Below are 12,501 nucleotides of genomic sequence, written 5' to 3'. Positions count from 1 at the left end.
TTACGTCGGATGCCCTGGCAGACCACGTCTAAAATTCGTGTGGGTATCGTTTGTACCATAAGCAGATGTGATAATTAGACACGGTGCCTGTCACGAAGCTCTTTGCTTGACTTATTGCCATGTCGGAGATACATATGGACGTCTCTTCATTTTCACGCGAAAGGTAATCGGAAGCGATCACAACGACTTCCCAACACCCACACTACTTCCCTTCTTCGAATTACTGCGGTCTCGGACTGAATTCGCAAAAAAAAGTACACCTCAAATGATCGTCGTCTGCTCTAAGGATGCTAGCAAATTAAGCCTCCTTTGAAATCGATTGTGTTGATCAAAAGCGATAGAAAGTTGAAGAACGCAAGCATATTTCACATCTTGCTTTCATTTCCGGTGCAAAACTGTTCCTAACGGTAGCCAAAATTGCTTTTATTGCATATGAGGCACATGCAAAATAAGATACAAATATCAATAAAACAATAGATTCGCTCGAAGGTCCCAAAGGAAATGTTGTACTGTCATCACACTTAAACATTCTTAACGCTTTTACCACGTCCCTCGTGACCCTCTGTTGGCTTCAGGGATCAGTGACATTTGCAAACAAACCTGCACTTACACAAACAGCAGCATCCCACGTAGACGCAAACGATGTGTATTGTTTTTATTTGAACATTGTTAACTTTGATTGTTTTTTGCTGCCATATCATACGTGCCTTTTTGTGAGTTGTAATACATAACCGCTTCTGCCCAAAAGGATTACAGTCCACGTTTTGATAATTATTCAAGGCACAGCAACAACGCAATTTCCTTCTAGACAGCGGCCGCTTGGAGTGAAAATTGCCAGTAAATGATGAGTCCTTCAATCTAGAATCTACTGGCTTAAGTATTTGATTGTGGTTGTTGCATAAATCACGCCAAAATTGAAACACTGAGGCCTTCGAACACGTTACAAAGGTTATGGTAGCCGGGGGATTTAACAATGAATGATTCCACGCTGACCGGGGAAAATGGGCAAAATTCAACACAATCATAAATGTTAAATAGGCCAGTTCAGTTTCGTACTCTCACGGTTCGACTGGATCTAGCATGAAATGGAGGTTAATGCTGGGGGAAATAATTTGCATTAAAAAGATTCCCCCACGTTAGACTCCATTTCATGCTCGATCCAATCCAACCGTTTAGAATACGACACTGGCCTATTCCCCGCACTATTCCCGCGGGTCGGGGGGTAGTGGGCAGTTGACTAGTGTCACTAACGAGACCTTAAGTCATCTGGCCTTTAAACAACGGGGCCTGGTCCCGGTTGGTTCAAGGAGCCGATTAATGCTAATCCCAGATTAGAAATTACCAAAGGAGGTTATTTTTCTATTTTTTTTTTTTTTTTTTTTTTTCTCCCAAAGGCTGTTCAACGCTGATATTCTGCAAAACTTTACATTAGAAGAAGTCAATCTTGAAAAACAAAAATAAGCTAACGAAACATACCAAAAAGTTGAAAAAACATGAAACAAAAGTTTACCTTAATCCTGGATACAGTTAATCGGCTTTCGAACCCTGATGTACACCGCTTCCACGCCGGTACCAAGCAAATGCTACGCGTTACAAACAGAGCCACATAACAAAGTTCGACTGAAAATTTACCACCACAACTTTAAAAATTTAAAAAACTCCATCATTAGTATTTCTCCTTGTTAAATGTTCCCTACAGGAATTAATTAATTAAGAATCTTACTCCACAGGCAGAAATAAAAGAGAGCGTTTTTGGATCCTAACCTGAAAGAAGCTGGAATAGTGATGTTTCAGCTCCCTGCACAGGAAAATGAAAACATCTTCGCTTTCACTTTCTCTTGCGCCACGAATGAAACCATAACTGTCCCTGAAGGTGCACGAAGCTGATCTACAAATTCAAACAGTATCCAACTCAAGAAACTTGAATTACAACTGCTATAAAGTGAGCTCGAGCAAAGCACTGTTTTTTTCTTACAGTTAGCTTTGAAGTAAAATACAAAAAACAAGAAAAAAAAAGTGGCCAAATTACAATCTCAACAAGGAAAAGAAGTTAGTGACAATAGGGCCATTTATCCGGGAGGGAAATAATAGACGCGTCTTAGCTAAGACGCTGTCTTAAATAGGACAGCGAAACTGTACCATTTATACGTTCGCGTACTACATAAGACGCGAATATCGTATTAAATGGTTCGCGTGAGGTTCGTGTTATTTTTGATTACAGCCTCATTTACATGCCGAAGTTGCCATAAACTAGCAACGCCGTTAAAAGCAATAACTTTGGTAAAGATCCAAGATGGCGCGCTGTAGCAAGAAACAAAAGCGTGCCGTCATTTTAAGAAGGAAGAGAATTCTTAAGATATGTTTTTCTCGTTTGGAAAGTCCTCTTTTCTTTCCCCGGTATTTCGACCGTATCTTGTCAAATGCTCTCTTTTCAAATCCTTTCTCGATCAACCCATCTAGGATGAAGGAATATACTTTCTTCATTATAGAATGCTAGTAAAAGGCAACACATAAGCTTAACGGGACAAACATGCCTGCTGTAGAGTCTTTTAATAAAGCATTTATTCTACTTGGACTTTATCATTATAAATCTAGCACACCCTCGAAGAATAACTGTTAATTAACAGGTACACACCTTTGTTCTTTTGTCCATCCGCCAAAACACCTTGCAATTCAACTTCCGAATTAAAACAAGAAAGTAGGCTTACTCCGGCGCTTGTCACACAGTTTATCCAGTTGTTCCCCGCACAATTGACCAATTCCCGGCAAAGGATGAGGAACTCTTTCTCCTCCACCAAAGTCCACGAGTTTCTCTGTTTTGTTGGTGTTTTTGAGGCTGAACTGCGGGAAGGCCATTTTTGTTAGCCTGGGGGACTTGTAAACGAAATGACGATTTGTTGTTGTCGTTCACGCATGTGACATGGCATGCGCACCTTTTATAGTTCACGTCTTATTTTAGGACGCGCAAACCAATTATACGAGGAAGCTTCACGTCTTATTTAAGACGCGGACAAAAATAAGGAAACCGGCCCTTAAAATTCTGTTCCAAGATAAGACGCCAGGCTTATGTAAGTCGCGTCTACACCCAAATAAGGACGCCGAACACTTGGTTTTTGTATCCATCTTAGAGCGAGCCGTTCGCGGTCTTCATCTAAGACGCGTTCTCCTAGCTAAGACGCGTCTTATTTTGTCCCGTATAACATGGCCATATTATGTTTAGTTTCATAAACGCGGACATACAAGAGTGCAACCAAACCCCGGTCCGCCTACACTGACCAATTGTGGAGTGCCGCATTTTTCAAAGAGAGATGTACAGCGATTCTCAAATCCTTAAAAAGTTTGTTGTAACGCCGAGAGCAACCCCCGCCGTACCAGTTTTTTAGGGCGCTTGAAGCCCGCGTCCGGCGATTAGTCCATGTTACTTCGCAATTAGCGTCGACACGTTGTCGTTCTTCCTTCCAGATTTGTAAGAACACTAGAGCTAAACATAATTAAAAACTGTAAGTCCGCCAGATTGAACAACAGCTGTCATGCTACCAACCACGCCACTTTTCGGGTACGTGATTTCAGTGTTATCCGTTTTTTAAATCAATTTACAGAAAATATTCTCTTCCAAATTTCAATGGTGATTCCGCCTTGTAAAGACACATCTGCTGTCAAACCTATATTATCCCGTTGATGCTGTCAAGTTTTACCAAAGGATTGATCATCTACACAAACGCGACAGCCTAGTTCCCTGCTTGCATAATACAACCAGGACATCGAGCGATTTTCTTTTAGGAAACCTTGTAATATCATTGAGGCAAACCAACATCTTGCCGTGACTTATGAATAGTGGTTTTGTGTTTTTTGAGCGGATGGTTGTCGGTTTGTTCTTTTACTCATTGTGTAAGTCGGTATGTGAAGTCGCGAAGAAGTGAATTTGTTACTGTTGTTTAACAATGCGCCGGGACAACCTCTTAAAAGGAAAACCAGTTAATGATTTCAACTACACGCTCCTCAAAAAGCACACATGCCCACCCACATGTAATAACTCCGACCCCCATTCAACAGAACACGCGAAACAGGTAAAACAAACAAATCAATCTTTATGGCATCGAAGTTTTCGTAGTCAGCTGGAAAGGTGGTCAAATAAAGAATTACAACACGACAATTTTTCTTCAACCTGTTTTTGTGAAATTGCGCTAAAGGCTACGAGATTTACATGTTATTGCAATGCGTGTGGCTTATTTGAAAGGCTCTTTCAAGGCAAAAACACAAGTCAGACCACTGCCATGATGCCACAACAGACCAACAGGATGCTACATTTACGCCAAAGTTTAGCGGGATACTGCCGAATGAAATTCTATAACAAGAAGACCAAACAAAAGACTTCGGCTCGCTTCGGTTTCCTCGTCATGGAAATTGTCAAAATAAAATCTGAACCTGCAATCCTTAAAAAGAAAAAAAAACAGTTTTTTCACAAAGAAAGGGCACAGTGTACCAATAACCCGCCAAGAGTACTATATTGCATATTTCTAGTTAGATAGTCCTTTAAAGACAGGAAACCCCCTCTACCTAGGAAATTGTGCTATTTTTACTGCACGACAGGTTCACCTTAAATTGTCCTGTGTTTCACTCCTCTCAAGAGGATTGAATCGAGCTTATTCTTATTAGTTATTATTATTATTCTTATTATCTTATATTATTAGTATTACTTAAGCAGAGCTTTTTCGCACAAAATACAGCTTTTCTCAATTCAATTTATTATCATGATTTAACTGACCAAAATCGTAGGCAAAAAAAGACAACCCAAAATTAAACTTAACAAAACAGCGTTTTAACGTAATTTTTCATTTTGCCAATCCAATACGATCATTGCCCAAATCAGCGTCCAGAACGCAAGAAAAGGACTCGTTTACTTTAAGGGCCACCGACAACCAGTGTCCTTTGCGCGCCTTTGTTGTTGTTCTTATCCGTGCAACCGGATCGGCCGGTTCGCTTCAGAAACATCCCGTGAAGAAGAACTTCTGCGAATTCGCTGTTCGATTTGTTGTTTAATCCAAACGCCTTCCTCCTTTCGTTCAATAATCTTAAGGTTGAAGTAGTGAGCCAAACATACATGGCGCTTTTCCTTCCTCGGCGGACGACCTTTCTTAACAGTTTTCATTCCGCTTTTAACACGAAACACACCACCAAAATAAACGCCAAAAATACAATATTTAAACATAAGGAAAATATTAACAAAGTTTGACGATACTGGGCATCCCAAAACACGACGATGTGAGGGCGTGGGAATTTGACTTTTCAAGAAATGCTAGTTTCTGTATTACAGGAAAATGGCGACGCTAGCTTGCACGCCCGCAAAGACTGGTGGTTAGTCGGTGGGCCTTTAAAGAAAATTCAGTTTCTAGAAAGTTTTTTGGGAGGCAAAATGGTTGGAAGTTAGACGCGCTTACGTAACCGGCCTAGCGATTAATTTCCAAAAATTTATGCAAAATAAGATTTGGAAAACACTTCTTCGATATTCATATTCTTATTTACGGACTGATTATCGGCAAGGTCAATTTTTTCTAGTAAAATTAACAATAGTTCGTTCAACTTTCGGGTACTTGAAACACAATTTTTTCAAGCGTATTATTAAAAAAGAACGCTTCAGCGACGCACTTTCAGAACAAAAACAAAAATAAACTAACAAGAAGAACAGGAATACCAACCGATAGCTTAGTATTACTGGAGCAATTACCAGGGACTATTTACACGAATGAGTAAATAAACTAATTGTGCATGCCAACAGCGGTAAACAGCGGATATAACACGCCAGGGGTTTGATATTAAAGAATGCCCATATTATATAGAGCGTTGTATATCTCAAAGATGAAAGTCCAAACGACCGCCTTTGCCAGGAAAAAAAAAAAATCTCTTTATCATCATCAAGAGGGTAAGTTGGAGAAAAAAAAAAACAAACGTAAAAGTAAAAATGCGAGGTAAAAGGCGCGCTATAATATAATATCAATTATCTTCATTCACCATCGGATTTTCGAGGGAAAAACTTTCCGAGTATTTAACCACATGAATGACTATGGAGACAGGCTTTCTGTAGTTATGCAATACCGCCTCTAATCAGCTTATTTGCGCCTTGACCCATTTCCCTTCAACGACGGAGGCTACCTAAAGGAAATATTTTCTTGGTTATTTGAAATTGAAATTTTGAAATTTATACCGCGCAGTTTTTATATTTTGAATCCCAAAAAAGCATGGACGATCTGGAAGCTTGCGTGAAAGCAGAGTGATCACTGACACTGGCTTTGCCAAATGCATCGTTTTCAGATTTGCAATGGTCTGAATAAACATTCGCCAAGAAGTTACTTTTAAAAATCGGTACTTGATTCAAATACTCTGGTGTAATCAAAAAGGGGTACTGAGACACATTTTCCTCACACAATTTTTCATTCATACAATGCTTACTACTTCCCCACAAGAAAATTTTGCGTTAAAACACGTCACCGCTTTGCTTTGACTTCAAGAATACAGGCTCAGTAGATTACACTATTACGAAATCAGGGTAGGATCGGAATCAGATGCCGTCTTCAAAACTCTCAGGTCCTACCGACATTCCTTGAACCACCGACATTTGACAGGAAACAAGTTGTTGTATCATACAGCATTTTATTCACTGCTCAGTGACCTTTTTTTCCTACACTGAAAAGTAAACGTGCTTCGTTAAACGCATCGTGCAAAAAGGCTGACTCATCGAAAGAAAAAGACATATCTATTCTTTTCATGTGATGTTTGCCGCTTTAGTTTCATCGAGGTCAGTCTATATTTCATGGGATTGTTGACAAATAATTAGAAAGAAGAGAGTGCAACAAAACAAGACATAAATTAATGCATGTTTTTCTTGACAAGTTTCGCCACGATCAGCAGGAATCTGCAATCAAATCAAATACGACAAGCTTTGCAAAGTCCTAAAGGTGTAAAAGCACTATCGTGCGCAAGTGAAGAAAAATGTTTTGACATTAGGTGGATTTAAAAACCCAAACAAAAGTACGTTTTGTTATAGAAAAAGAGAATAGAAATAGCAGGATCTAAAAATAATATAAACATGCCACACAGGTAGGGACGGAAGCATGCAATTTAAGAAAGAAACGACATTCTTCTTGTCAGCTGTTGTTGTCATACGACGCGCTCCATGGTTGGCTAATGTTAGAGACCGCATTTTGCAATTTAGCCCTGTAAAGGTTCCAGGAGTGGTTTCGCGAAAGGTGTGTAACAGAAGAAGTTAACATGTGGCAGTAGGCTCAACCGAACGGGGTTGTCTCGTTGACCATGACAGTGTCAATTTCTCCACGTTGCAAGTATTTTTGACAAGTTTTCCTTGCACCTGTATTCGTTAGAGAAAACGTGGAATGTTTTTCTTGACAAGTTTTCGTTGATCTAAAACATCCGGGTTTCAAGAGTAATTTAGGGACAACACTTGAGGGTATCGTAACTAACTGTATGGACCAAAGACAAGGTTTAGTGCTGTCTCGGGTTTTTCTACGAGAAATAATTTTTTACAACAACGCTCATACGAAATGTGTCATACACCAGCCCCGATTTTTGATAAAATGAAAATGGAAAGAAAGGTCGGTTGTCGTATTATTATTATACACTAGCAAACAAAACTTGTCCAAGGAAACCTGGCAAAATAAAACTTGACGATCGTCTATAACCGGCGTTAACAACAACAGCATGTCTTTAGAGCAAACTAAACAAAACGCCAACAAGAGCAAACACTCAGTGTGAAAAAACGTGACAAAATAATACCAAATCTAAAGCTGAAATTTTCAACAGCGACTGGCGGATACTCAGGAAAATACGAGTGATCCTTTGCAGGAATCGAACCCTTCGACCTTACGGAGTTAATAGTTCGGATACGCTACCAGGCCACTGTGAGCTACAGGAGACCCATGGAGGCTGGGCACTCAAACTAGGTTCACTGCTGGCAATAGGCTCGATACACCTTGAGGACATGAAACTTGTCAAGAGGTGATATTGTGGCAAATGTATTCAAGTAGAGGCTAAATGTTATGCCCGGTGGCCGAAGAAAGAGAGGAACTGATACATGGAAAATTGGACTTTAGAAAACAAACATGTGGTGTCTGAATACTTGTTAAATGACGGAGCGAGGAAAAACAAAATTATGTAAAAAAAATGCTTTTTATCTAGATCGAGATGCGCAATTTCTTGAAAACACCTGTATCTAATTTACATATCATAAAATAATGAACATCATCTCTTTGGCTAACACACAGAGCAGAGCAGGTTTCATCACAGGTTACTCTCGAAAAACAGGCACGCAGAGGTAACACTACTTGAAGTCGACGCTAAGTCAGCCTTAAGCCGGATTTCGCATCGTGGCCCAGGAAATTGCGGTCTGCCCGTTCGAGTTCGCCGCTGGCATTCCGATCGATCAATAAATCACTTCGATTTCGCCCCCGACTCGCCCGTATCTCTCATGGAAGAACACAGCCCTGGTAGCAAGAAAGGTTTCGGCCACAGTGGAACAAAGGATCGAAAACTCACCGGACTAAGTCAGTATGTCCAGTGAATAAATCGGACCTGTTTTGACAGTGCGCCTAATCGGGCGATTAGCGATATCACCTTTTGAAACACTCGAGGCACGCAGAGTTACCTCAACCCAGAAGAGAAGACATTCGGGAACGTACAAAATACGGTGGGGAGAGGGGGAGGTAACTCGAACGGACCGAACTCACAGGGAGCAAAAGTATAACATTGGAAACACCCTTCCATTGCCGTGTTATTAGACGAAGTAAGCTGATTTCTTACTTGGCACTATGCATACACTTAGTTCCTCAACTGGATTTACACTTCACGAAAAATAAAACATTCTATGAGCATTAAAAACTCCATGCCAGCCATATATTGTTCAAAGGGAGAGTATAATGGAATTGCGGATGTTCTAGCCATTAACGAATGTCATCGTTTATAAGCCCAATCTGAATCGACGTTAAGATTAAGTGAGAGGGAATTTACACTTACGCGTGAAAATTCTCGCTCAGCCATCTTGCGCGGAAGTCCACCGCCCTTAGATCAGCGGTCGGGATTTTACATGTACGTGTAAATATCCCTCACGAATTACAACGTCGCTTCCGAGTGGCTAATAAATGAGACCATTCGTTTACGGCTACGAATATGCGCAATAACCGTGATACTATCCTTTAAGGCAAAATAATTTTAAATTCCTTTCTTGCTGATGTTATATTCGACCCATGGGGTGAACAAATTATAAAGTACTCATTTGGTACGTTATTGCGGGTCTTTTGCTCAAATCAACGCCCCGCTTTCGTATTTTGTTGCCTGTTTTTAATTCTGATCTCTTTGTGTCTTGCTTGTATTCAGAACAGGAAAAATTCCCCCCATATGCAAATACGCAGGCCAAGGACTCATTGCCGCAAATTCAGCAGGTTGTAAGTACAATCTCCCTATTTTAATTTTTGTAATCCTTTCAGCTTTGATTTCGTATTTGTTTCCTTTTCCCGCTCATAATTCTATCTAAAGTATTACCCAAAGCATCTGCTTGTGCTCAAAGAAAACCGTTGGACTCTAAAGAATGTCTGTGATGACCCGAGTCCTTGTAAATGGCCAGCCCTAATTCAGACTTCCAGACCAGACTCGTTGGCGATTATTAGCATGTTTCCATGGCCACCTTAATTACTCTCTTTGTTTTTCTCAGTTGTGACCAAAACCACCAATATACGCTTTCTAGCGTGAAACCCATAAGACCTTACAATGCTAATTTATTTTAATCGCTTACAGAAACTCTTCGCAAAAGACAAGTGCTTCAAGTGAGTAACCCTCGAGCGATGCGGAACGTCAGATCGTGGAGTTATAAAAGCTTCGCTGCCAAGTTGATTTTATGTTGTTCAGGTTTTTGTGGCTTCATGGGAACATAAAGTTGGAAGCGACGATGTTTCTCAAGCGGAAAGACGGGCAAATGAAATCAACAATGTCATTGAGTCTGAAGTGAAGCGGGACTTAAAACAATCAAGAATTGACAGCTGTTTTCGTTTGGTTCTGAAAACCACACTGGATCAAGGACAGAAAAACTTTGAAAACTGACAGACCTCCTAACACGAAAATATGCGGAAAAGAGACTAAAAGTCAACAGGGATTGGTGTCCACTAAATTCCAGTTTGGATAGGAAATGTGTGCAAACAGAAGAAAGTGGCGTTGTCAACCAAAATCGACAGCTGCAGAAAAGAAATTATGAGTGAGATTCACTCACACGGTCAGGTTAAGGGCCCAGAGATGCACAGAAAAAGAAAAAATAAGGCAGAAGCGAGGGACACCGCAATTCAACTGAATCAAACATTCATAACAACCGAACCAGCGCCCGAGGGCTCACCCGAGTCATTCATATTCGGAGCCCTCAAAAACGTCGAAACCAAAGGAGTATCACGAGCAAACATGGCCTGAGCCGGAACCAGAGTGGTCTTTGGCATTCAACGAATGGGACGACGCTTGGCCATTACACACCTAAGGGAATTGCTGTGATATTCACACTTATAGACCTGAGTCCCTCCGTTTGAGCTGCTAGGAATGTACCTTGACAAAACCAAATTATCAGCCTTAAAAGCGACGCTACTTTCGACAATATTCATTTTTATTTCCATTCGCGCATTTTCCTTATTCGTGGACCCTTACGCGGCAAGGAAACGCCTGCCTCTGGTAGTTAACCGATTGTTATTTGCTTCTTGGACACCCGTGTATCATTTCGGCGTTGAGTCTGCTTCTCCTGGTTTTGATTGACAACCCGAAAGATGGAACATTCGCTCCGCCCAGATTTCAGAAAGTCATATTTATCATACACGTAGTGCTATTTCACGTTATCTTGGTGCTTGTAAGAGACTTTGTCGTGGTGCACTTTCTAGAAGCCAAAGACCTCCTACTCTTGTGTAAGAATTATTTGTCTTGTTAGGGAGCTTATTGTCGGTAGGATACATTTACGTCGGCTGAAAGAAAATTCGTAAGAATATTATAAGATCCCAAAATTTAAAATGACAAGAGCATGCGGACGACTGCAGTACCTTATCATGGCGTGTGCGGTTAGGTGAGTTTGCTTATGCGTCATAAACAGTGTACGCAGCAGCGGGGTGATTTTGGTGTCTATTCAGATGTGACGTATGTAGGACGCCTGGCCGTTGGTGGATATTCCAGAATGTAGGCCGCCTTCTGGAAGTCGCCATTTGTATTGTGATGCTACTTCATGAACAGCAGGTCCAGCAAACGCAAGATACAGCCTTCGTTTTTCTGCCACGAGTGTGTTCTAACCTAAGAAGAAGCACAATGAAGGTCAAACAAAGCAAAAGCAACTAGAAGGGCTCACGATAACAGCCACAGAGTGAGTGTTATTCTTAAACACTAAGTTTTCCTGCGCCGGTTCTGTGGTTCTGCATTAACCAAGACGAACACCACTAGAAGAGAAGGATATTACTTAGGAATCACGACCAGGAACATCCGAGGAAATCCTGAAGGAGTAGACAGGAAAGAAAACCACGGGAATACACCGAGATAACAGCCAACAAACGATTTAGGAACGGGACAATTCCCAGATCATATCGAGTAAGTTACAACACCTAGAGCCTAAACTCTCCGGAGTACAAACTTAAGGGTATAACTTCAGTAGACCATGGATTTCAACAATCATTCCATCTCCAGAACTTTATAATAGTCAGCTGTTTGAGTGATTGTAGATAAAAAAAAAAAAATTCTCTGTATTGCCTTCTCAACACTGTTTCAGATCATGAAAAGCCTCATATTCTAAAATTCGCCTTAGGTTTTGCCTTCTCAACACTGTTTCCGACAATGAAAAGCCTCATATTCTGCGAAATACTTTCAGTGAAAATGACTCAGAACGTGGTTTTGTGACGCATCAGCGAAAGTCTGTTTAATATTCAGCCCCAAAAAGGTTTTGAGCCGGGAGCCAATAGGGTCGTTAGTAAGTATAAAAACTTTAGTTAGACACGGTGAATTCATCAGGCATAACAACACTACAAGCAATATATATCTAATATCTAAAAGTATCAAATTCCTTGTAAATAAAAGCTAAAAATATTAAAATATGTCTAAATGATCGCCCTAATTGCCTTTCCAACGCTGTTGCACATATGTATGCCGACGATAATAACTTAACCTTTGCCTGTAACAACATTGAAACTATCAATGATGTTATGATTCACGACCTAAGTAACGTCAATATAAATGGCTCGTTGCAAATATAAATTGGACTCAAAAACGGCTATCGGTTCTCGTAATATACTTTTAATGTGCAGGACCAATATCAGAATTGATCTACATTAGCGAGTTTGGGTTCCAATAGAGGAAAAATGAGAATTGAAAGAATAGGCCAGATCTAGAGAATCGCCGATGGCCGCCTTGCCATTGTTTTGATGTCCTTTACGGAACAATTAGCATTTTTCAGGGACGTGAGCTCATTTATAATTCTCCAGGTCTGGC

The 12,501-nt window shown here is 40.5% G+C and overlaps 1 pseudogene; it reads left to right on the top strand.

Moving 5' to 3' along the window:
* Positions 1-9,384: 9,384 nt before the first annotated feature.
* LOC138035250 (uncharacterized) lies at positions 9,385-11,361 on the top strand (annotated as a pseudogene).
* The last annotated feature ends 1,140 nt before the right edge of the window (positions 11,362-12,501 follow it).

The sequence above is a fragment of the Montipora capricornis genome, unplaced genomic scaffold, assembly GCF_036669925.1.
Source record: "Montipora capricornis isolate CH-2021 unplaced genomic scaffold, ASM3666992v2 scaffold_338, whole genome shotgun sequence".
Classification (NCBI taxonomy): domain Eukaryota; kingdom Metazoa; phylum Cnidaria; class Anthozoa; order Scleractinia; family Acroporidae; genus Montipora; species Montipora capricornis.
The sequence above is the reverse complement of the archived record's forward strand: the minus strand, read 5'-3'. Positions and strand labels throughout refer to the sequence as shown.